At 37.6% G+C, this 27,838-nt stretch overlaps 1 long non-coding RNA gene across 1 annotated transcript in view; it reads right to left on the minus strand.

Annotated features, from left to right (window-relative positions):
* Positions 1-27,838, minus strand: part of LOC142082256 (uncharacterized) — a 109,997-nt gene that overhangs the window by 42,408 nt on the left and 39,751 nt on the right. The window contains exons 5-9 of the long non-coding RNA XR_012673631.1: positions 17,756-17,925; positions 16,661-16,761; positions 13,759-13,927; positions 3,214-3,288; positions 2,745-2,827 (exon numbers count right to left, since the gene is read on the minus strand). This is a non-coding gene — a long non-coding RNA (uncharacterized LOC142082256). The remainder of the gene's footprint in view (positions 1-2,744; positions 2,828-3,213; positions 3,289-13,758; positions 13,928-16,660; positions 16,762-17,755; positions 17,926-27,838) is intronic.

Below are 27,838 nucleotides of genomic sequence, written 5' to 3' on the forward strand. Positions count from 1 at the left end.
AGCTAAGTCGTCTTAAAAGCAAGAACGACTTCGTTTACAGAATTGTGTAGGCCACCCGGTGAGGACATCCAGGGAAGCATAACAGAAACGAGTTTCCAGTCACACACCTCCTTAGGATTAACTGGCTAGTAAAAGCCACAAGGCAGGAATCAACAGTCTATTCCTGCCCCTGAGAATACGTTACACCCGTGGCTCTTGTAGGAATTAAGATACAAGGTCTTCATTCACCCTTCAAGCAGATAACGCAACAGCACACCTTGAAGTGGCCATGACCGGAAAGGGACTTAATCGTATGCATAAAACTAAAAATGGATTTATGGAATTCTCAAAACAGGACCAGGTTCCAACAAAACATCCTTCTGTCTGCCCATCACCAGGAAAGGTGATTACAACTGTAAGATATTATTAAAGCCAATGAGACTGTGGAGCTTTTTAAATTTTCTTTCATGTCCAAAATTATTCAGGTGTCTTTTTTAGGTATTATTTTTGTATAGATTAGCTTGTGTTTTCCATCTGAATTCTCAATAAGAATGCAGCTGCAGTGTGACCTCAACCTTTTTTTTCTTTCTGTGTTTTTTTAATTTTTATTACTTACCACAGATTTTAAGATAGGAAATAATAGCAAGCTTATTGGGCTTGAAGACAATCCCTAGCGGTACACATTTTAACTGGGGTATAGCTGTTAATATGTCTGTGACATAATTCCCCACAAGTGAAAGTTAGCCAGAGAGCCTACTTACTCAAAGCCAAATAATGGTTAGGGCAAATGTCCTGGGATCTGTAAAATCTACTGTTTCTAAAATTAATCTCCTTTACTCTATGAAAGAAGGCTATGAGAATTATACACCTGGGAAGTTGCAAAGAACACTGTATTATAGTTAGCTAAAATGGACCAAATTCTTTCCTCATGCCAACCTCTGACGTCCATGGAGTTACAAAAGCAGTGGTTTTGGCCTGCAGCACCTGATGGGTGACTGGTGTGGCAGATCTTAGGGACACTTCATGCAGCATTACTGTAGGATATAATTTTGTAATAGGTAACAAAACAGCTTTAGGAAGCTTTACAGAAAAATGACACGCTTGTACCTTTGAAATATTGGGACTTTCTGGCATAGTCTGACCTATTTCTGTAAGTTTGAAACCATTTGGGCACGCTCAGTGGCAGAGTAATTGAGTCTACAAACCGCTGCATTGTGCTACCCTCCCACACAACTATCCCCTAAAATACAAACTGGTGACAAGTGCAGACACTGTCCTGAGACGACTCCTGATCTGTGCAAACCAAAATCAGCTCATAAGGACGGACAAAAGTACAGCTGAACACTCTCTTTCCCCCTTTCTCCTATTTCAAATCATGGCGCTTTCTTGTGCACCCCTGTTGAAGTCTTAAGCATCAGGGACACAGTTTTAGAGCGTGTAGAAAGAACGAAGAATTCTGTTTTGCGTCCTTTACTTGAGATGCACGGTAGCAAAATAGGAGATCTGCTCTTTTGTAGTCAGATAAATTTTTAATCCATCTGTAATAACTGCATCTCATCAAACTATACCTGATTTAACATCTTTCCTAAAATGTATAGACTCTTAAATTAGGAATTAGAAAGAGTTGAAGGACCACATAGGTATTCCTGTTTCATTCTTTACTTCATTAAATGTTCTGGATGCAAAGCCACTTAATTGTATTTCAGCATCTTCTTCTACAAGATATCGATCTTACTTTCTTAAAATATTGCTCGCTTCTGAGGCTGAACAGCTACCTCAACACCTCCACAAATCCCAGGATTTTAAAGGCAGACATTTTTCTTCCATGGTGAGAAGAGTGTAAGTGCCATCAGATAATACTGAGATTACACATAAATCCTGACTGATCAATACACACATACACGCACATATATATGGTTCATATGTTATTGTAGTGCCTTGTCACATCCCTCAGGAATGAAGGCCCTGTTCAGTGAAAGACTGCAGATAAAGTGAGCATGACCTACAGCAACAGTGACAGAGCCTGTGCCCTAAGCAACTGCAGTCAGACAGGATAAAAAGATAAGCAAACAGAAAAATGTGGTGGAGATGGGCAAGACAATTGCGAAATAAAATAAATAGGGTTTAACAGAAAGCAGAAAAGTAGAAAGTTCAGCTTGTCCTTATATGATTCAAGCTACATTTGCAAGTGAACACACTTTCTACTAATAGAAATAAAGATCTCCGCTGACAGTGCTTTACATGAAACTGGAGAATAATCAGAAATAAAATGAGTGCTCGAAGCACTTTGCAGAAGCTCATGCAATCCACTCTAACACTTTTGGCTTACCGAACACTTTGAAACAGAAACTGAACATTTCAGCAGAAGTTAACCCAGCTCAAGAGTCCTTGAAATTGGCTTTTGTTCGTCACCCATAGATTATCTACACTCATGACCCCTCCTTCTTTTCTGCACTCTCTTCTTTTATTATTATTCATGATTTGTCAGCAGCCAAGAAATTCCACTGGGTTTCAGTGATGAAGTGCTTCATTTGGACTAATTGTTTCATTTACTTTAAAAGAACAAAGAAATATGTCAAAGCACATTTACTCTTTTGAGGCCACTTTTGGATATCTGTTGCCAGTCGTTATGATTTTTGGAACTGAAAATTGAAGATTTAACTTCCAAAAATACTTTAAGTCAAAGCAGCACACACTATAGATATTACAGAGACATGGTGCAGAGAGCATCAAAGTTCTTGCATTTGTGCCACTACACATTTTACCTTAAGATCACTAATTTTCCCAGATGGCCTTGGCAGACATCAGATATGACACCACTGAATTAAGGCTCTTCATCCTCTGCCCCCTAGACAAACAAACAATATTCAACACAGCAATGTCTGCTGGAAGTGGAGTAGAGGGTAAGAGCAGAAGAGAAAGAAATAGGATAAACTGGTACAGAAGAACTATAACATCAGGACAGTAGAAAAGAGGCAGGAATTTGGGATTGGAGATGGGAACAAAACAATACTATGTGGAAATATTATTAGTAGACGGGAGTATTAAATAGTCGTGGAGTAGGCACAGGTTGTCATGGGACTTCAGGCCTGAGACGACATACCATGGATGGGTAACTCTGCCCAATCATCTAGCTATGCAGGTTCTTGCATTAATCTTTAACGGAGCTGTATTGTCTAAATAAATGGGAAAGGAGGTTTCACTCTTAACATCAGTGAAATTGCACCTGCTTACATTTCAGTTGAATTTGGCGCTCAGTTTCTTTTCATTTCTTCTCTTCTTGGTACAGATAATGTGCCTTTCCCCATCCTGGGTGAAGGGAAACATAGATTAAAATGGCTTACAGGGAAAAAATGCATTAAAATTCATTAAAAATTAACTCAAATTTAAGAGAGGAGTTTGACATGGGCTATAGACAAAAAAACAGACTAATAGCAGAGTAGGTATTTTTAGGTATTCATTCCCAAATTGTGTTTCAGGGACAACTGACCTATGTCTCAGCCTGGTCAATCATCTTTAACTGGTCTGCTGAAAAACATTAAGCTATATGTTCACCTCATACTGTGTGTCATGGGTTTTAAGAATGTGGTTCAGGCTGAGCACGCTCTGTTTGTTCAAAAAAAAATTTGAAAATCTCTATTTTAAAGTGTACTTTTCCTCTGGCTGTACCTGGACTACTATCCATTTAAACTGTTCTCTAGTCTCCCATCCCAATGCTTTTGTGGCTAACAGATTAAAACTCTACTATCACGAGAATGTAATGTACCTTTTTATTATGAACTTTTATGGCATTACTTCCTTATTATATCAGCACTCAATAAGAAGAAGAATGTTAACAGCCATTTGAACTCAACCGTTTGCATGTTTCTGCATACTATACAGTTGTTAAGGGAATACAAAATAAACCTCTATGTCATACTTTCTTAAGCTGAACTTCTTGCCTCACTGACAACAAGCCACCTGTGATCCTAATTCTGTGATATATTATAGGCTTTTGTGCAAGACCGAAAGGAGTTAGTTTGGTGCTACAGCTGATTAACCCTGAGACGAGTAGAATAAATAAAGGAAAAAAAGACTTAATTTTCACAGTTTACAATTGTGGCATGTACCCTGATACCATGCACAGATGCAACTTAATGGCTTTTATTTATTCTTGTCCTTTATGGACAAATCAATTAATGCTATTGTGTGAAGCATACTCTACTTGCCTACTGTGTCCAGTTCCCATTATTTTGATGTACCACCCTAGCATGATCTCTAGGACATCGTATCTTCAGATGATGTGCAGTGGAGTTTGTGGCAGCTGCTAAATCAGCATTTAGTTCACTGATGCGAGACACCAAATTGAAAGAGATTGACTTAGTGTCCTGGGCATTCTCCTAGCCATAAAATGTGACATACTTTGCCTACTTAAGTATTGCTATCTGGAGAAGTGACAAGTTTAGCGGGAAGATGTATCATTGCTATCAGCTCTATTGTGCAATAAAACCTGTGTTCAAATAATGGTGCCTGCGTAGAGCATATTTAAGCCAATATTCTTTCAGTTGGAGCAACTTAAAGTGTTTCTTTTTTCAATGGTCTTTGGTGTTTTCTGGGTGATTTCTTTCAAGGACTTTATCCAGTGGAAATAAGTTTATACTTACACAGCTACATCTGAAAATAAAGCAGCTCAGTAGTTTGGAGATACAGCTGGCAATATCCACAGTAACATAAGTAGCTCTGTACTCTGAAAGTCAGTTGCAAAGTTTTCAGGGATATGGCCACGTTTCGCCGTTTAGTATTTACCAACTTTAAGATTTCTTATTTGTCTTATCTGTCAAACTAATATTTAAGAACAGAAGACACTTGAATTTTAAATGGAATTACACTGAGAATTTCCTGTCACACTGAAGAATAGACTTGTTCATTTGATATTTTTCTTTATGGAGACCAGAAAATAAACAGTATACCTGCATTTTGTGTCATGTACTTGGGCATAGTTGTATAAATGTTGCTTCTCCTCATCTTGAAGCCAAACAGATTGTAGTTTTTGACTTAATACTTGAACAAACCTGAGGAAAAGCACTCATACAAGCAGTTCTGTTTTTTCCTGGGAATTCACAGTGAACCTGTCTTTCATAAACCATTCAGCCTGTACAAAGACTTGAGCTCCAACTCACACTGTAAGGCGCAAAGAGGATTTTGACACCATAAGATAAATGGAATGGAGCTGTCCTGGCTATCTCCAGTAACCACAGGAAGACCTTAGTTACATCTGTTTTCAAGTTTATAGTTAATACTGAATTAAAAATCGTTCTGATTTGCTAATGTATCATTTTCTGTAAAACCTGTTCATGTTTCGAAAGGGATGTAGGTATTAATTCTCAACTCTAACATTAAAGAAGTACTTGCATGGGTTAAGAAACAAACAAATAGCTGATATTGATGATGGTAGGACTGGAAAGAAATTCCAGTACTCAAGTATAAATTCATCTCTCCAGCAGCAGCCTAGCACCCTCCTTAATTCTGGGCCTGCTGGCCAGTCTGAAGATTTCTCCACAGGGCAGAAGAGGAAAGATTATTGAGTACATAAATCATCTTCTTCCCCCAGAGTATGCCCTATAAAGTCTACTTATTGCAAAGTGAGTTCTGTGGAGGCAGATCCTGTAACACCATGTTTTCAAAAAGTATTTACTAAAAGTGCGTGGCTGAAGTCCAGGACTGCAGTTCAAGACGACATTTACAGGCATCTGACAGGCATTGCATTCACCCTGCCAAGCAACCCATCTAGAGGAATGAACGCTACTTCCTCCAATAGACCACCATCTTTGTAATCTATTAACTCTCCTACATCACCCTTCCCTCCTGCCTTTTACTATTCCATATTCCATCAGCAAGGAAATACTGAACTTTTCGCTTCCTTTCACTTCTCTAGCTTCATAATTTCCACCAGCCTGCTATCATCAGGTTTACTCAAGGCAGCTCCCTCAGATCAACAACCTTTTTCTGACAGAGTAGAACCACGAAAGAAACCAAGAGCGAGCCTAATGCTTTCCTGGTAAGACACGGTTGTCCCATTTCAAAACCTTGCTGAGCACAAGGTTTTTCCTTTTACTATTCATTCACATTCCTCTAAGAGTTTCAAACATAATTTTTGGTACTCTGGTACATTACACCTTTTGTGCAACTTTTGCTCCAAGTCAATAGGTTTTGTTTCTTTTCCAATTTCAGACTCTATTCCTGCCTCTTTAGTTTCTGTCTTTCTAGGCAAAGAAGTAGTTTCCCTTCACTACAGTTTGTCATTGTTTTTGTTTTCCTTCTTTTTGTCTTTTGTACAGCCTGAGTCTTCATATTGGTGTTCTTTGACTTGATTACATACTGTAGCTTCCTTCCCGGAATATTTGCTTTGATCATTCTTTTCTCTCCCCTCGTTATTCTGTTCCTCAACTGGGAAAGATATATTAATACCAGAAGCTTTCCATTCTAGGTAAGAGGGCAACTTTCTCCTTGGAGACACTGTCTGTCCTGTCCAGTTTTACATTTTGCCTTGTTATTGATATTAAATTGACAATGAATGTTGACTACTTATGGAAATTGGCAACATAATTCTCACCATAAAACATTTACTGGAGTAAACTCAACCCAGCAAACAAATTGATATATACAAGGGGAACAATATAAAAGCTATCAGCAGGGCACAGGTTTATTTTATGCAGATGTACAGTTTGCATATTATGGAACTCAACAGCACTCAAGTTTCCAATAACTTCTTTTTTTGCTTGACCAATTTTCTTCATTACTTATAGGTCCCTGCAGAATTCAGAGCTGTTATTACAAACATATACATTACAGAAGGAACACAGCCTGACATGCATAGCTTTTTAATAAGGTTTTCATCAGCTGCTTTTACTGACATTTTTCATTTCTCTTACACCCTGCTTTTAATGTCTCAGTCTTCATTTGATACTGTAAAACTAAAGGAGTGGAATATTACCACAGAATGTGTTCATGGCTGAATATAAAAATAATCACACAATGCACTTGAAGCATGAAGGCTCTGTAGGCAATTTCCGTTCCTGTTTGCATATGCAATCTATACATCTAGATTGGAAAAGTTATCCTCTTTTCCTATATCGGATTAACCCCCCCAAAAAAGCATTCTCAAAGCTCAGATTCATAACTGAAAATAATCCATATTGAGTTTTAAGTCTAACATTCAAAAGTAAGCATGTATATTTGTGCAAAGAATTTTGTGAAATCTTCCAAGACCTGCACTTGTAAAACTATACACCACAAGTTTATGTTCAAAACTCACTCCATCTCAAAGGATATGAGCCAAAATAAAGCCTTTTATCACTGAGGAGTGATTGTGATGTTTTTAAATTTTAATTATTTGAGGTAACAGAGTTGGCAAAAATAAAAAGCAGTTCTCTATCCTACCACAGATGTCAACAAAGTGAGTGCCTGATGGTTGTCAATTCAGGTCCATCAGGACCTGAGGCAAGTTTATTCTGGTTCCCGGACACAGCGCTGATTCACACCAAAGAAGTGTATTTTAGGTGTGGCTACATTTACTAAAGAGTGATCTGTACCCAAAATCAAATTGTTTGTCACGATCCAAACATTTAAAAAAAAGTAAAAAACCCCTGCTAATTTTTTCAGCTCACATGTCAATACCAGTGGTGAGAGAATCAATGGGATGCATCTAATATCCCTGTCAGCCAACCTTTCCCAGCTGAAAAGAGGTTGAAAGAAGTTGTAGTACATTTTTTCTAGATGTTTTCTTCTTTGGTGTGGGGTGTAACTTGTGTTCCCTCTTCAACATGAGATGCTTCGTGATATGAAGGGGAGAAAGAGAGTGAAGCTTCACACTCTGTGGTCAAAGGAGGTGAAAAGTAAGCTTGCAGTAGGATTGCATCAGTAGGCAAATACACCTCTACTCACTTCAGTGGATTTCTATCAATGATCGTTCTTACTAAACCTCTTTTCCTTAGCTCACAGCTTAGCTATGATGCATGGGGTTGGCTTTGTCCCAGCTACGCTCTACCTCCGGCAGTTATGATAGATGAGGGATTCAGATTCATGACCCCTTTACTTGCATTTGAAATAGGCTACAACATTCTAGGCAAATCTGTTTTATTTTTTCCATCCCCATAAATATCAGCAGGCACCATGAAATCTGACCTGCATTAGCTCAGATCTGATACCCACCACTGATGCACTGCTCACAGCACTGCCAGAAGAAGGTTATGTTGAAGTGTTCTGGACAGCTTTACAGATTGAAAATGCCAGTGCCAGCATGTCTCAAAAGAATCTCAAAACTTGACTGCTGATACAATAAATCTGAAGAAGATGTATCCAACAAGAGCACAGAATGAAGAAAAGCTGTGAAGGGCAGAGGGGAAGGTGGGAGAAAAATAAAGAGGCTAAAAAGTTTGGAGTTGGTGTTCACTATTATGAATATTGCCTAATTTTTTTGTCAAGAGCTCTCCACTCATAGATCATGCAGGATGCTTGATCTCATATCTATAATGGTGAGGGAACACATCCAGAATTAGTCAGAGAGAGTCTGTCAACTAAAATGATTCCCAAATGCTCTGATACCTTGAAACCTGGCAAGTAAACCTGCTGCCTACAGATATTCCTCTTAACATCTGGTGGTGTGATGATTCTGATCATGTGCTTGTGCATTCACACTCACAAAGACAGGATATTGCCCATCCTGCTACATTCTCTAAAGCAAAATTCAAATAATATGTTACCAAGGATGGGACTCTTGAGGAGTGTGTTCACGTCACTGCAATACTTCAACAAAATTACAGCTTTACATTCCTCTTGGCTCTGGCTGTACTGCACAACATCCATAGAGCAAAGGAGGAGGGGGTTGAAATTCAAAATAAATCACCTGAAAATTCAGAAGTGCTATGTTCTTAGAGCAGTGAAGCATGCCAAAACCTGCATGAAGTTGTCCCACCATAAAGAGAATGAGAAAGGTCTGAAAATTTTCTTCCATCATTGGCAAATTCTGACTGATAATCAGGAAAATTATTAGTACACAACCACATATATACACATACCTGCTGTACTTTGGAAGTGAAATTCAGTAGCAGATCATTACATTGAGGCCGAATATTAGTGCATAATCAGAAATTAAGCGCAGCTAGTAAAATATCCTTCTTGCAACAACCTAACTAGATTATCACAAAGAGAGATAATTTAAAAAAGGCCCAAATTCCTATTTTGCTCATGCAAGAAGCCATTAATATAGATATTAACAGTTAGATCCCAGATTTTTCTGCCTATAATGAAGCTCTCATAGTTACTAGGAGCACACAGTGAAGTTTGCTCATTTGTCAGAAGCAGTAGTACTTTTGTTATTAAATTTTACTTTGCCATGGCATCTACTTAAGACTCTGCCAGCTGCCAGCTTTCATATACTGGGCTAAGAAATTTACGCTCCTACAGTTAGGTCCAGGTCTTATTAAAATTAAATGGGTATTTTGAGTGTGTTTTGAGTCAGCTCTGATCGCTTTAAACTTTGGTTGTATCATCAGACAAAAACAAAAACCCCTACAAATAGTCAAGAAATATATATTAATTACTTTTTTTAAAACCTGCAATTTACAGTGACATTTAACCCATCTTTCCAGAGCTGCAATTTGACAAGCATGTAATTACATTTGACCAGTGATAATCATAGAGGCAATAAAATAAGACACATTTAAGATGACCTTTCTTAATTGATCTTTGCCTGCAATTAATTATCCATTGTCTGTATGTATATTATTTACAATCAAGAAACCATTTATAATCATCTTATACGATTACATCATATTTTTCTAAATGAAAAATTATATCATGGGTTGCTTAGTTTCTTCTATCCCAAGTCAGTAAGTGTTTTGAAAAATAATATACAAAAATTCAGCCTGAGTGAAAAGGAAAAGATTCAATATCAGAGGCATAATATTCTGCTTTACAAGAATTTAAAAAAAAGTGAACTCAGTTTTATCTTGTGAATGCATTTTGGCTAAAACAAAACGTTGGCCTTTTCACAGCTGCCATGTGACCAATTAATAAAAGACCTAAGCAACAGAAGTAGTTGACTTCAGCATAATGAATGCTAGTCTGCAAACAGAAATCACTTAATTTCTGGGATTAGAGCTGAGTTCTATATTCCCCATTTTCAGTCTTGATTCCTTCTGTTTGTTTGGGGTTTTTTTAAATGTTGCTTCTTTAATTTAAATTCCCTTTCTTCCTGATCTTTCCGTAACAGCGGCATTATAGTGCAAGTAACATAAAAAGGACAGCAGAGAGTAAGGTCTAAAGGGACTGCTCATTTCCCGTCATCATCACTTCTGCCAGGTAGCACAATTCTGACATGGCCCTCGTAGGCCAGGCAGGATACTTGTGAGCATCTGAGACGACTTTAGCCACCTGCATTTCCGATCATGACTCCCATCGCTTGTGATGATAATGACAACACTAAGCTTTCCTCTTTAGCTCAAGTAAAAACAATGGATGAATCTTATACCTGAAAACAGCTAAATCATACTGATAATGCGAAGAGCCACTTAGAAATACCTTAGAATAGTTATTTAGGCAACCTGCGACTGAACACTTACTTATCTCCAAGAAGAACTTCCACTGCTAATGGAGAAATATAACCTGCCTCCTTAATTTCTTCTCCATAGATCTTTGTCTTCCACATCCACCCTTATTTTAGCAATTAATGAAGTCAGTGTAAGTCTTTCCATTGATTTCAGTGGTCCAGCCCTGCCTCTGGGAGCTGCTTTCAGTCCTCTTGGCTAAATGGAATTTGTTAGCTTTGCAGCATTACATGTTAATTTATACCACCATGTCTGACAGTCTACCTGGGGGGCAGAAAGGCTATAATTTAAGATTTTAAGGTATATTATGTTCATTAAATGATGTGTGTACATTAACTGAATGTAGAAGTTAACAGAAATTAATTCTTATATAATAGACTACAGTATAAACTAATGAGAAAGAAAGGAATGTTAGTCACCACACCATAACAAAATATTCTTAAATCTACAAATGCCCCTGGAGAATTGTTACCTCATGCTCTGTGTGATGGATGTCTACCAACAGTGGGCTTTGTTGTCTGAGGTGACTCACCTGGAATTAGTTAATGCTTCTAAACGAAGCCAAGGAATGTTAACTTTTTAAAGAGCTCAGTGATACAATAAACCCTTACACTGGATTTACAGTGTTGGCATCATGTTTAATTTCAGTATCTGTAATGTTTTTCCACTTTACATGTAGAAAAGTGGCGGAGGGGTTACAATTAAATTCTAGAACATCCCTACACTGCTATTAAAACTTCTTTTTCCTTCTCTAATCCCAAAGCTAAAATGACTTTGTTTTCTGTATCAATCCGCTGTTACCTCAGGATAAACAGATATGTATCTGTAAAATTATATTCTGTAATATGCAAATTGGCACACCACATAAAAAAATTACTGAAATGACACAAAAGTAAATGGAAGAACAAAAGATTCTTATAAACCATATTGCTATTCCTATTGGATATTAAATACTCAATTTTTTCATGCCATATTTATTCTGTCTTTAGTGTACACTCCTTAGGACAGACTATTTCTTATGGTATCTGAAGGCAGCAAATTCTATGGAAATTTGCATGCAGTAAATTTACCCAATAAACATTGGAAAAGATGGGCTGGGCCTAAAACCTATTGAAACCCAAATGAGTATTTCAATTCAAGTTGCTTTGGATCAGTCCGCAAGTGCAAACTACCTTTTGTAAATAAACATTTTACAATATTAAGCCATAAAATACTCCTACTTTCTTGTTCATTACAATATTGCCTTCCTTACGTTATTCAGCTTCCAAATTATATATCTATACATACATACATATATATATACACACGCAGACCCTTTCCCACAAGAGGGACTTAATATATTGAGACATTATAGCTTTCTTAGTACGCTTCATACTCCTCCCGATTTTGCTATTGCCTCTAATGATCTATTCCTAATCCAGTTTTAAGAGACCAACTAATCCAACTGCACCTCTTGCTAACACCAGATCTTTAGAAATGCATTATAATGGACTCTCTGAAATTCATGATTCCTCTCACCTTTGACTGAGATTCAGAGTTTTCAATGGCAACTCCATGTTCTCACATCAGAAAAAGAGGTTACTCCCTGAACGTACTTAGGCTTCATGCATCAAACACTAACATCTAGCAGTCCCTTGGAAACTGTATGCTACCGTACAACTATGAAATGGATTTTTCTACAATGCCAGTGGGACCTCGCATTTTTAATAGCTTTCTGCTCCAGTAGCCCCGGAGAGGAAAATGTCCAGGTATTAGCAATAGCACTATAAATAGATATTCACTAATCGTAATATACCATGATAGGATACCTGAAGTAATACATCTTTATGTAGGCTTCAAAACCGTGTGCCAAAGAAAGCATTTAACTTCCACTTGTACTTGTATATATTATTCACATGACTGAATGCATAGACCAGGAGAGTACCAATGAAAAATTACCAAACAAGTAACTCACTAACCACTTACATGTATAATCATTTACTTTATAGTAACTATGACGCAAATTTAAGCATAGCAGACAGCTCTCCACCACTACAAATGTATTCTTACGTAAGCCTTCAAATCCCTGCGTGTAGGATCTCAAGAGTCTCCGACCCTTGGAAGCTATTTTATTAGGCAGTCAGAATTTTCAGATCTTTTTCTTCTCAAAATAAAACAACAAAATCAAGCTCAAATCTGGTGTATTTTTTAGATCAACAGAACAAAAAGTTAGTAAAACACTAAGATTAGTGCCTATATATTACAGAACTACTTCCTTTTTCCCTGGCTTATTTTTAATTTGAAGAAACTTTACCCCGTGTAAAATAAAATCCATTCTTTTCAATCTGGAGTAGAACAAGAAGTTACCTACTATATAGCAACTAAGAAGCCTATCCAATTAACAAGGCCTCTGTGAGACATGTCAGGGTTTATCTGCCGGTTATCGTGTAAGGGCAGTGATGCTGATGGAATGTGAGCACAGGTCCTATTACTCTGATCGCAGCACCTTTCCAGACCTCGTCCCGAATGGAAACAAAAACCAGTTGTGACCATCAGAAACCTGATTAATTGAGAGTGGCATTCTGAGCCTGGTGCTGGTGACCCAATGACTGGGAGTTGCCCCAGAGGTTTCAAGTCTCATGTCCTTCCCAGGGTAGCAGTCACACATATAACAAAACTGCCTAGTTAAATTACATTAGCCAACTACTGTTTACAAATTTCAGGATCACATACGGTCTGCCCATTGTTTGGCACAGATAAACACAATCAGTCCTGGCATTTGAAGCTGCTGACAGATTGCCAGGCACTGGTGCAGATGGTGGCAGCACAAGAGCGCTAATTACCGATGACATTAATGATGAGGTAACCTGTCTCTCTTCAGCTAATAAACAGATGGCATGTGTTTCCTATTAATTTTTTTTCAGATAACAAATTGTTTAGCTTTAATGGTAGAGAGCAACAAAACCAAATTATCTGTTCTTTGGAGAAATTTGTTTTCCGCTAATTGCTCTAAACAATCAATAAAAGAATTACAACTGGCATTATCCCACTGGGAACAGAAGCAGAGAAGTCAAAGTCAATTAGCTTCCTATAGTACGATGCACTCAGATGGAAAGAGTCATTACAACAGAGTGTAAAAGTCAAACGATAAAGTCGGCAGTTCCATGAACAAAGCAGAGTTGGATGGAAAATCTAACAGAGGGCTTTTACATACCTGTCAATTCTTCATATATCACTGTAGTTTCCAGTTTTTCTTTAGATGCTTCCAAAATAGGGTAAAAGATGACAGGTAAGATGACATCCTTGGATCTTAGAAAGCTCTGTGTCTTAGGAGCACACTAAGGCTTTAAGTCTTCAGAAGTCAGGGCTGAGAAATGTCTCATCTACAGAACAAAAAGAACAAATAACCAGCTCAGTCTTCTGTCAATGTTCCATTAGTACAAATATGACAAATATGGAAGAGCTGAGGACTCCACAGTGGCTAGTGAAATATTATGCAAGTGGGCAAAATAGCTGCCATAGTCAACTTCCCAGCCTTTTCTCCAGTATTCTCAAGGGGGCAAGGAATAAAATAGGGCAACTGTTGTTGCCACGTGCTTAATACAATGGCCATGCTTCAAGTGAGGAGAATGGGAGCCCCTGGCACTAGATACCAGCAGTGTGCTGAATGACTGGAGCGTCCGTCCTCTCAGAGGCAGGACTTCAAGCTCTTGCTGAGTCCCTGAAAGTCCTGAGGAGAAGTCAGATTCTTGTGCCCTGCAGGGCCATGGCTCCTGGCCCTACCGAGCAGTGCCTCTCACCAAAGCCCACAGCCCGTCCAGCAGGAAGCAGCCGAGAGGCAGTGGACCCGACTCACTTGCACACTAGCCAGCTAGCAGTCTCTTGGCCCTGTATGCACAGAAATCCCTGCCGTCCTGCTCCGGACAAGGCTGCTGCACAAAAACCTTGTGATATCCTATTTCAAAATTGAGAAATGGTGATGTGTATTTTTGCATATACCCTCATTCCCCTCACCACAGGTTTATGATACAACAGAAAGCATGTATCTCTGTGTGTGTGTGTGTGTGTGTGTGTGTGTGTGTATATATCTATCTATAAAAACTGACTATTCAGATTGAGTATTTTAACTACTAGCAATTGGATCAAAGCAGCAACCATGTAGCAAGGACAAGTCACCTTCCCTGGAGGTATTTAAAAGACACGTAGACATGGCGCTTAGGGACATGGTTTAGTGGTGGACTTGGCAGTGTTAGGTTTACGGATGGACTCCATGATCTTAAGGGTCTTTTCCAACCTAAATGATTCTATGATTCTATGACCATTTATATCAGAAAAAAATTCAAGCACATAAGATACAGACATATTCTGCTAGAATAACTTCTCATTGCTGTTTTATTTGATTTTCCTCAAATGTATGGAGTTTTAGATTTACTTTTATCTTTTAAACATTATTCATAGATTATTTGTTGGTTCCAGTGCACTCAATTAAGTAAGTAACATTTTAACACACTTTGTGTTGAACATAACTCACTTTGTGTGTTGCAAGAGTCCAGTCTAAATTATTTGACATTAAGTCCTTGCACCCTGCAGTTCCTCATCAGTGAAAAGCTTAGTAGCATATATTTTGCCCTGGAAAACTGGAATCATAGAGCTTTACATGAACCCTTGACTGATTTAACATCTCTCTTGGGCTGAGCTCCTGGTTCTTCTAATAAGGAGTGGCTAAAGAGCCAAAATCTCTTGCACAAGCTACTTGAATGACAGTGCTTGTTTCCCCCAGATCATTCCATCAGGACACTTTCCTGCACAGATTTATTTTTCTACAGCAATGTCTCTAATTTTATACAGGGTAAAAATTGCTGGCCACCCAAGGTCCTAATACATTGAGCAATATTTTCAGCAGTGATGTAATGTTGTATTAGAAAACACATTCTCTCCCCACTTTCTACTTTATGTTGTTGCACACAAAGGAGTCAACTGACTTTTTCATGCAAGCACAATTGCAAAGGCATCCAAAACTTTTGTTAAAGGCCACCTACTTTTTCCATGAGTTATCAGAAACAACACAGGCAGCCTATTTAGAAGTGAGTAACAATGAATGGCTGTTCTGGGCTGGGAAAGGTTTACATACATCCTCACAGTTCTCTCTATTCAGAGCTTGTAAATAACAACAGCATACAAGCCCTACAGCCACTAATTTAGCACCACATTGTGACTCCCTCTGTTTCTTTCCTTTTGCCTCAAGCGAAGTCAAGTTCTAGTGACCTTTTTTGGCCAATATATATGAAACTGGTTCATGTGACCTCAGTACTGTTTTGTACAAGGCATTAAATAATCTTTTACAAAGCAAATGGTACAGTCTATTGACCATGAAATTCCTATGCCTGGGCTTAAGTTGGTTTGTCTATGCATCGCTGAATAATTAATTAAGTGTGGGACTAAGTTTTGTTGAAAAGGAAAACAAACATTTTGTTTAGTTTTGTTGCAAAGCATTGCTAATTCAGGAGCTATTCTGCTGCTAAGCAGAAAAAGGAAATCTTTAAGCAATGAAAACAATTATGATATTTAATAATTCTCAGTTTTTCTCCTCAGCCAGGATTCTTGTAAAATGAAGACAACATCCCTCTATAGCTATATGTGCAACAACAGTTAGTTAAGCCACCTGTAACATGCTATATTTTCCTATGCAAAAGAGAGCATGTGGTGGTTAAAAGAGATACTTGATACAGAAGGAAACATCTCTCTCATATAGACTCTGTTAACAAAGCCACTTACGAAATTTTAAAAATTCCTCTGAACATCTTGCTTACTTTTCCAGCAGAGGTGTTTTCTTCCTGTGCTAACGCAAGACAGATTTCCACAGAATGCCAGCTGAGTGCTAACATTTGTTCTTTACAACTTATCCCTCTACAGATGAGACCAAATTCTGCTTTCCTTCTCATTTTGGCAACTACTGTATAAGTAACAGTTGCACAGTGTCATTCTGAATCACAAGTTTTGCTTACGATCTGTAGAATATAACTCATGTTAGACCACTTTTCTTCCTTAATGCTGGAATCCTCATACTTTATCATCTACAGATATACAGGGTGGGTATCTAACAAGTCAGCTCTTACCATGCAACTTTTGTTTTCCCTTCACACACATGAAACACTCCTGAAGTGTTTATACAAATCAAAGGAAATCTTTTATCATACTCTTTGCTCATCTGGGTCACCTGAAATGCAAAGTGCAAAATTAAATTCCTAGAAACAGTAAAACAGTTCATTCCTCTTTCTGCACGCTGCTACACTTCATCATGCACACACTGTGGTAATTGCTTTTGCTTGACTTGTTCAAACAGCCATTTTCATGATGTGACAGCTAGGCACTAATATATTTATGCCCTTTGTAATCGGCCAGCACTGCTTGTAATTAGGTGCAAAGTTAATTAAGTGCAATACATCTAATAACTGCCTGCCAGTAATTGTAAAGTTTGATTTAGCACATGAACTGTCAAGGTGTCAGAATGGTGTGTTAAAAAATAAGTTGCTAACAGAAAAACAATCCTGCCACAAGCCAGAGAAAAGCACGGTGACAGTGAGTCAGTTGAGAAAAGGAAAAGATATTCAATACTTACTGACACTGGGAAATGACCCCACCTGCGTGTTGATAAGTTGTCTCTTGCTTTATCGAACCACAAATTGAAATATATTTTTACTTACCAGCGAATGTCTTCTCCTATAGACAACCCTTCCTTTTAAAAACTATACATATGGTATAGAATTTTTTAAAGTCTGTAAATGTCAATTAGACAACAGATTTAATTTTTTAAAAAATTAATGCATAAAGAGGGTTACAAAAAGAACCAAGAAAGCCCAGAGAGTCACATTTCATGTTTAGGGACCTGATTTTGTTTGTTTCTTTTATTACACAAAATACAGCTTTTCTTCTACTGAACATAAGAGAACGTTATGCATATTCCAAATACTTATATATAATACTCGCATAAATAACTATGCTTTAGTTGTTTGTGCTTTAGTTAATTTCACAATTTCAATTCTACACCTAGGAAAAAAACATGTTGTTCATGATTTTATTCACTACAGGATATCCTTTCTCCAAACCACAGTTTCAAACTACTTGTTCTTGGTTTCAACTGTTTACTTGTGCTTTTATTTATCTCTTAAGTTTTCTTGAAAACCAGCTCTTCTCCTAATGATTGATCATACCTTCTCCATGAGCGTATTGTGAGTTTTCCAGCTCCATATTCTTCTTTCTTAAATTCAACTTTGATTCACTCAAGTCTGGATATCTTCACCTCCATCCCTGAATGGTATGAACCGTAAAAAGTTCTTTTCCTCATGCTAGGCAGTCAGCGCAGGTTTGAGCAAAAGCATAGCTGGTCAGCGAGGGGAAAAAAAAAAAAGAAAAAGAACAAATGACACAGATTTTATACATAGAATAATTTAGGACTAACTGTACGTCAGATTAGAAGTTAGAGTGAGCACAAGTGATGAGTTACATATGCACCCCAGCAGCACAAAATATGTGCATAGTTCAATAATACTTTGATTATTAACACACTCACAGATGTATGAAGCTCAGAAAATCACACCTGTAAGATATCAAGAGGGAAAGCATGGATAATGCTCTGAAGCCTTTTTAGGCCAGCAGATGCAAGTAAATTGATGGAATTTGTACACATACAGGATAGCCCACAAACCTTGAGAAATAACCTAAGTTCAAGGACAATATTGCTACTTCCAAAGCAATCACCAGTAAAGCTTTCTTTCTAAAATGCTTCACAAAAATCAATGTCAGATAAGCTAACCTTTGTGGTTAGTTATTATAAACTGATATTTGATCAGGGAAATTATGCTCTAGATTGACATGAAATTAATAACGCTTGTTGTGTGGTGCCCGATGACAAAGGTAAATGCTAATAGCTCTGAAATCCTAATGATTGCCGAAGTACTCTTCTGAGCTTTGATTAGTGCTTGTGTTGTGCAATTATGCTTTTCTATAATTACTGTGAATTACCATCATGATATTATTATTCTCATATTTTTTATTCCTCTGAAATTCTCAAAATTTCCTGCAGCTAAAAATGGATTTCATTTGCATTATCACAAGCTTTGATTGTTTAATGAAAAATAATTCCATGCAGACCCTCATGTTAAATTGTCCATTTAAAATTTTCCTGTTATCTAGATTATGTTGAAGTGCCCCTTCTTTCATTTATCATTTGCCTTTATTATCACAATCACTGCCCTCACTTCATGCTAGATTTCAGGGAGAAGGAAAAAATGAAAGACATTTTTATTCATATCCCTATCCCTGTCTTCTGCCTGGAAGCCCTTGCTCTGCATGTCCTCCCTTTTCCTTAAAATTCCTTATCTGGAAAGCTTAAAAATGCCAGGACTTTTCAGCAAAATGTGGGTCTGCAGAAGGCTACCTCCGACTTGTCTAAGGCTTAGAACCATACTCTAAGCAAGTGAGAGGACCAAGGGCCATCCTTGTCTATGCCTGATAGCTGCTCGATATTTCCCTCTCAATAAATACACGTAAAGGGGCAGTGCGTGCTTGTTAGGAATGTCCATCTCTCTGCTAGGGGCACAGCTACGTCTGCCTCACTACTGAAATGTTTTTGGCAAGTGTGGATATCTTCATGGTTTTCAGTGCTGTAGAGGCTTTAATCTTCACAAGACAGCCTAAAATAACAACGATTTTTCAAAATGAGTCTTCATTTCAATTTGCTCGATTTGAAGCAAATTTCAGGACTGATTTTCAAGGTGTTCGCATTCCCTGTGAGCAGTATTGATCAGCTTATCATTAATCAGATAGCCAGTTGACAGCCTTGGGAAAAAAGAAAACCATGATATCACCTCCCCTTCAGAAATCAAAAAATAAATAAATAAGCCATTTGTTTGCATGTTTTCCAATCATTTTTGTTTATGCGCAGGAAAATATTAGACTCAAAGTATTGATTTTTGTAGTCTTATTTTTTCTGATCTGTAGACATTAATTGATTTTCTCTTTTTTCCTTTCTCAGTAGTTTTACAGAACATCTGATGTCTTATGAAGCAATGGTGGTTTTGAGGGCTTCCGAAAGCCTTGCTCCATGGCAGCTTGCAAAACATGAGTGCAACTATGTTGTGGGGGAACACTCAAAGCATGTACTCAACAATGCTGTGATGAAAATGTAGCTTAAGCCATGCTCAAGGCTAATCTTCAAAAAACTTTTTAGGAGCAGAAAGGAAAGAACAATTGACTTCAGTAGCTTTCTGGATACTATATGCATTTCAAAATGCGTATAGTAGCAGAAACAGCAAAATCCACTCAAAAGCCGAGTCGCAAAAATCGTGCGGAATGTGGGTTTGTAAGAGTACGTAGGAGCATTTCTCAGAGGCATTGAGTTTAATAATTGTAAAAAAACATCAGATAGACATGACCTTCAAAATTAAAAAGTATGAAAGTATCCCACAACCTAAAGAAGTAGTCATGTGATATTTGGAATATTTCTTCCTACATATATCACTTCTGCATGAAGTGCATGTATGTTTAAATAGATGGACAAAAGGAGGTAGAGAGATAGAATCTATTCTTCAAAATTTAGTGAAATACAGTTAACTTTTTCTTGGTTTACATAGAAAGTTTTCATTTCTCTTGCAACAAAAATGAAAAAATCTTGTGACCTTTGCACAGTTTTGATAGTGTTAAGGTCTGATTTGTATGTTGCTCAGTCTATCTCAAGTTCACCATCATTTTGCTGCCTCTATATTAAAAGCCTTCACTGCAGTATTTCTACGAAAAGAGCAATTCAGTTATTTTTTAAATAGATTTTTTGAGCTATTTTGTGATGTATTGACAAATGCTGGACTAGAAGATGATGGTCTAGATAACTAAATTTATATTATGTATTTCACTACATACACACACAATATTATTTTGTCATTTTGTCTCCCTCATTTCTTTACAATCTTTTTCAACTGTTTCCATTTTCACCTCATATATGCATCTGATTTTTCTCTCACATACACACAAGTCTCCTATGCAAAGTGTTAATATAACACGTGTGGTCACAATTTCGCACTTGTAATATTCAAATAGGTTCAAAGTTAGTCAGAATAAGTTTGACCATGTCCATACGTATACTTAAGGAGAAGAAAGCCTGAATCAAATGGAAAACAGGAAAACAACCATTTAAAAAACCAAATCTTATATAAGGAGATATATATCCCTTAAATATTTGTTTTCATTTTCACCATGGATAATAACAAATGAAGATGCTTCATCTATAACTTTATTATGATGTGCGGAAAATTGAGCCCACATTGAACAGCTGCAGATTGCATCTTTCAAAGCAGTGCTCCACCAGTAAGATTTCGTACTGATAGCTAAATAATGTTGGGTTTCGAAGCAGCAATGTACACTCATGAAACCATGACTTCTTTTCATCCATTTGTCAGCGCTGTGAACCTGTTCTCATTGCTTCTTAGATGAATCGTTGTTCCACTGGGCTGTCTACATGTCCTGAGAAGCATGTCCTACATGGCCATCTCTGACACTGCCTTAAATATTGGTTCCGTATCTCCTAACCCAGCTCCTAACCCGTGTCAAGTGAATGAACATGGCAGTGACGCTGATAGTAACATTAGCATCTTGCACACTTTCATCCCAGTCTGCTTCATATCAGTTCTACTTGAAGTCACACTGTATTAAGAAGGGTTGTTATTTTTAGGTATCCATAAACATAAACAAACAAGCGGGAACAAGTCATGCATCGGGCGTTGACCTTGCCAGTGAGCCAACTTTCTCCAACTGGAACCAGTAAAAATGTAAATTATTAGAGAAGCTCCCACCCATACTTCATGGAAACTTCCACTCTACCACCCACATGGTCACTGCCCAATCTTACCCCTCATATGGGAGGTCAGTACAGATCCTGCTTGTTTCAAAATTTTTCTTTTATATTACAGATCAGCTTCAAGAGCCTAGGAGAGGAGCTAATCCTACACACATGTGCCTCTGGTGAGATGGCAACTGTCCCTGGCTAAGGAATTAACACCCCTTTTAAAGTTATCCTCTTTATTCTGAGCTTCCAACAAACAAATCAAATCCAGCACTTAGCAACTGCATGTTTCAAATCACCAAAAGCCCTTTCAGATCTTGAAGCTGTACACACTGTCTGCTAGAATAACCTCAGGCATTCTGTGACAATTGAATTATAACCAGTGACACCCTCTTTCCCATCCCATTGCACTGAGTTACCTCCACTGTCTACAGAGAGGACTCCACATGCTTTCATGCAGGCAGCAATGTGCTGGACAACAGCGGGAACATATTATTAAATATTTCTTTTATCTTCACTTACAATAGCCACAAATTTAACCAGTCATCAAATATTTTCCATTAAAGTATTGCAGCCACAAAGGTTCCAAGCCGCAGAGACTAAAGGGGCTTTAGGTGATTATGGCTCTTCAGTCACTTTTATCTAGCCCAACCAATTTTATCCAAAAAACCTTGAAGAAAATACCCAGTCACATGCCACAGCATAAGACGAAATGTACAGAGTCATCTGTGTTGCTGTTTCCTGCTAGGCCTCTGAGATATTATAGGTTCGGCTGTTGACCTTTCACTACAGTTTAAACTCCTGAGTGGTTGCCTGTGATTGGAGAGACTGCAGCCAGTGAGCTGGGTGGTCCTTTCTAGTTAGAGGCTTTTCTGGGCTCTCAGGAACTGACTATGCTAATCTGTCACTGTGCTTGAGTAGCCATATTACTTCATTATTGCAACTTACAGTGTAATGTGGAGGGATTTCCTTTCTGTATAAATTGGACTGTCATTGACTCTGGAGCCTGCCAGTAGAGAGATATTTGTATGATTTTTTAAAATTGTCTTGGTATTACTTTGTGCAATGCTTTACACGTATGCAGGAGACATTGTTCTTCCTTCCCTCTGAACGTCCTGCAAAGAATGGAAGAGCAGCCTGAACGCAGAGATGTGAAGAAATCACACAGAGTGCTGTATCCAAATCCCTTCAGACAGAGCAATGGTCTGATGGGTTTATATCCATTAGCATATGGATATTCTATTTATAAATTCTTATAAATCTATCTGTTTATGGCTAGAGTAGTGACTCTAAACTGCTTTGCGGGTAACTCAAGGGAATTTGGGAGAGGGAGTTTTAGTCCAGGAACCGCTGCTTAGCTGATGAACAGTCTTGGATTAATCACTTTCCTCCCCTTGTTATTATTTCTGTTTGCAAAGTACGGAGTTATTTAAGGGTAGGAAGCTGTACATAAAAAGTCCTTATTATTATTATTAAAGGATACTCTACTTTTCACACTCCACTAGACTGCAAGAAGGTTTAAAAATGTGCTGCTGTAATCAGTCAAAACCAGTGTTTTATTGTACAAAGTTGGTTCTACCTGGCACCAACTAAGCCATCTTATGTAACTGTGGCCAAACTTTAAAAGTATTATATTTTTCTAGGCAGTTACATATATGCCTGGATGGATGCACGGATTGTCTTAGTGCGTTAGAGTCTGACTAGAAAGATACCAAAAAACTCTGATAGTTGTATACACCTCTCTAAGTCCTTACTTGGACATTCAGGGGCTAGATGCAGTAATGCATACAGCTTCAATTCACTTAATCAAACAGCTGTGATTGCTATTTGAATAATCCTTTTAGTGGGAGTCAGATACACGCAACATACAATTGTGGCTGAATCTGGACCACATTCAAGTTAGTACGTGATAAGATCTTCTAGACAACCCAAGTTATGCTGAAGATGGTTGACATAGTTAACTGCTGTCAGAATACCGTCTGAGTCACCCATTTTGTTAGTCAATTCCCAGACTGAAATTTCAATCACAATGTATAATAAGCTAGGCCAGTCACTTAATTGTATTTCAAAGTGGATAACAAAAGAATGTCACCCATTCTAGATAAAAATTGGACCGTAGCCAGTAATCCATAAATCCCTTTGTCCCATCCTGAAGGCAGTATGTAGCACCAGAATATGGCAACATTTTGGAGTCTCTGAAATGATTACAGTGTAATGTGGAGGGATTTCCTTTCTGTATAAATTGGACTGTCATTGACTCTGGAGCCTGCCAGTAAAGAAATATTTGTATGATTTTTTTAAATTGTCTTGGTATTACGTTGTGCAATGCTTTACATGTATGCAGGAGACATTGTTCTTCCTTCCCTCTGAATGTCCTGCAAAGAATGGAAGATCACAGAGATGACAGATGAGACACTGTAGAGCAAACATCACTGGAGTTGCGGCTACTACACTGAAAGAATACTTGATAGCACAGCTGTGCTGCCAGGATGGGTAAACAGGATTGAAGATGTAGCAAGTTTGAAGGTCTTCATCTGCTTGTCCTGCCTTACATTAACTCAGCCCAAATATTGGAAAGCAGAAGTTTGCAGCCTTACAGATACAAACCAAGGTTATACAAATAAACAATCAGTAATCACAAGCACAGCAGAAAGCCAACATGTTGAAGTGATGTTGTTGACCTAGCCAGCACACTGTATTCTCTCCCTCTGAGAAAAGCCTGGCAGCCAAATGAGTGCTAAAAATGTTTATACTCCTCCACAAAAGAAGTACTGACCTTCTCATGTAGAAAAAAAGCCTAGGTAGCTATTTGATCTTCCCTCAATTGGTTTTATAGTTTAAAAAAATCCTTTTGCCTTAACGTAGCTATCAAACAGAATCAAACAAGTTGAAACTTGCTTTTACCAGAGCAAACGGATGATTGTCATCTGGATGCAATGGCAGCAAGACAAGCTCAATGAGAACTGTTGTATCTGTACTGCCGCATCCAGACCTGCAGATCTGGTTGGGATCTTCACTCTAATACAGAGTGAGCTGGAATGCTGAGCTGTATGTTGTCTAAGGACAGAAGCAAATAAATATCAAAAGAAATTCCAAAATTAGACCAGGAGCAAAGACAACACATGGATGAAGAGCAGGATGTTCATAGTAGTAGACTGTATTTGTAGGAATGTTTCCAAAGAGAGGTGGTTAGAAACTATGCCAGAGGATATCTCTGAGAGATTACTCATTTCCCTGAAAATGAAATTTCTCACAGGTGGGTATTTATTTCTTCTGGAGGAACTGGGCTTGGCTCCAGCCTTTGGGATGCCATTTCAGGGGCCCTCAACTGGAGGCCTTGTCCTGAGGACCCCAGATGTCCCAAGAGCCAAGAAAAGCCAGAAGCAAGCTAGCAGGTGAGTTTAAAAGATCTGCCCTAAGACAGATCTGGGCAGCTCCAGAACCCACAGGGACCAGCATCTGTTGAGAAGACTGGAGGACAAACTTAGGTAAAGAAATGCCATGTTTAAATGTTTCCTACATCTTATATTGTGGGATTCCCGACAAAAACATAGTTTTCTATTTTTTGGCTTTTTTCCCCTTAAATTAAAAAATTACCAAATTAGTTGAAGAACTTATTTTGGAAATCCATAGCAATGCTTCGGGGACATGACTTTGACTAATGCTATTCATTGTTCTCAATTCTCACCTTAAGCCTCTAAGTGTGTTATGTTCCAGTTTTCAAATGTCCTGTTTTCTTATATTGAAATTTCTATCTTTCCTATTCTTTTTAACCCTCACATACTATTTTCAAAAAGCGTGATTCCAAATTTCACATATTTTTGTGAATTGGGAAATAAAATACTCCATTGTTTTGCATATTTAATAGCTACCATTTTTTTGAGTAAAATGTAAACATCAAATAGAAAGACCTCAGCTTTTTTCGCTCATTAGAGGACTTCCAATCTTTACCTCAATAAACGGAGCTGCTAATCGTCTTTCGTCTTCCAAGGCAGAGAAATGTTTCAACAAACCAGAAGAAAGATGCATGAATGTTAGAAATAATAAATATTACTAGTTGCCACAAGAATACTGTGAGATGTTCAAAGTTAAGGAGGCTTTGGGAGCGTTATCTCCCTGTGAAGTTTTGTTTCGCAGCCAGTTTCATTTTTATCATTTTTTATCCAGCAGCACTGCTCTCCCATGTAAAATCTGGAGTTATCAGGTAAAGCAGATTCAGTACCAGCTTATTCCTAAATTGTGACATACCAGCTCTTTGTTTTCTAAGCTTAGCTTCTATCAAGGGTTTGAACATGAAACCAAGTATCTTGAAATCACCAAAAGAGCTTTCTATATCCACTAACAGCATTTTTATAGTATTTTGAAATTAGATTTTAACACCACTGGCAAACATAAAAATAGTCTTTTTATTAGCAGAATTCTATTCTATTCATTCTATATAGAAGTGAAGAGAGGTTACTTTGACTCTGGCACCATCTACTGAAAAGCGAATAAAAGTGCCTGGACTACAAGACCAAGAAAAGATATATTAATCAAGGAAATACGCCCTAATTTCTTCTTGCAGCGTGAATATTTCTATTTTCTCATCACCCAGAAGGCTCTCCCTTACATCGTTGAAAAATATTTTCTTAGCTTCTTATTACTGTTGACATTCATCAGAGTGCAATGATATAACGTAATAGGATCTTTCCAGTCTGTAAGATAACCAATACAAATAAACAAAAAGTTGCTTGCACTGACTTTGCAAGCAATTCTTCACCACACAGACGCTGAGGAGGAACAAGGCATTTCAGTATAACTGCCAGCAATGTTCTTAGCTGTGCAAAATACATTAAAATATGAATGCGAAAAAAACCTCACACGAAGGTGTTCTTAGTTTAGAAAGGAGTTTTCTTATTCTTGCCTTTCTAAATATTTCATTCTCACTTTCTAGACAGAATACATTGTCCGTGCATTAACAAGCAAACCATAAATGATAAGGAACTGTGTTTTGTGATTAATAGTTAAGTTGAAAATGTTTCTAAGTAAAAACTTAACAAATAGCAGCTTTTTACCTGGTTCTTATGATTAGTGAAAAGTACCAAAGTTGAGTTTCATAAACTTTTGCCACTAGTGAAAACAGAATATTCAAACAGAGAACAACATTTTAAAAAAATATTGACAATGGCTCCTAAACATTTTCAAAGTATAAGAGTTAAGGGGAAAATAGGTAATACTTTACCTCTGTCTGTATGTTCAGACAGAACTCGCTTAAAAAGGGAACAGAACTCAACCTACAATCAAAATGTATAAGGATAACTAGGGGTTACAGCAAATTCAGAAGATGAAGACAGAGGTTAGTAAGTAAAAAATGCTGCAGAATAATAAGAATTGATTACTTGTACCTCTGAGCAATGAAATGAAGACAAGGAATATTGTCTTAAGCCTGCTGGACATTCAGAAGAACAGAGTCGTCATGCTCACAAGGTCTGCTGATTAATGCTTGGTTTTAGCGTAACATAAGATTTATTGCATTTTGCCTGAAGTGGGTAATTGAATAATCCCTCTAAAAAGCAATAATTTTTCCATGATGTTCGTAAAGTTAATACACTCCAAATCTCCAAGCAGCAGAAAAGAAACAGCTAAGCATCTACCTGTGGAAATCATTGGACATAACTCATAATGCACAAATGTCACTTCATAGAAGTTTGTTATTAAAGTGTTTTACAGGAAAGAATAAATAAATTATTTTTAAATAGTGCCTATGTACACATATAATGATTGGTTGAATGAACAGTGATTCCTGATCTCACATCTTTTTGTATCATAGTAACTCCATTGAATCACTGAATACTATTCTCACTTTATATGGATGAAAATCAAATTGAAACTCAAAGATAGCGTGACTCAAAATCTGTGTATTTTTGTTAGTCTTTCAAGCTATACTGGCAATATTTCCAATTGCTGGGAAATGGGAGAACAAGTTCCACATGTACTACTTAGGCTCTTGATATCAATGGGAATATGGGGAAAAGGAAAGAAAATTCATATTGATTGGTGCTGTTTGGGGTTTATAGACCATATCCTATAAAATGCATGTAAGACTTAGACAACCAGCCAGAGAGCTAGCACTGTACCACCTAGTAATCACTATGAACAGATGGACGATATAATCTCTGTCTATGCTCCAGAGTGGAAATCACCAGAATGAAGATCCTGACAGACCACAGCAGAAAGCCAGGTGTCCTCTTCTACTGGGCTGCGCTCTTCTAGTTTGTCATATCTAAACCAGATACAATAATGACCATATTCCCTAGGGTTGGATTTATAAGTGTACAAAGGTACACTTAGATTAACAGACCAAAGATGTGTAACTTAATTAGTTTATGCAAAAAGAAACTGAAAAAAAATTTAAAAGCAGCATTTGGACAAAATGTGGCAATCATAAATTCTGCCTCAGATGATAATGTTAATAAAGAAA

Source organism: Calonectris borealis, chromosome 4, assembly GCF_964195595.1.
Source record: "Calonectris borealis chromosome 4, bCalBor7.hap1.2, whole genome shotgun sequence".
Classification (NCBI taxonomy): domain Eukaryota; kingdom Metazoa; phylum Chordata; class Aves; order Procellariiformes; family Procellariidae; genus Calonectris; species Calonectris borealis.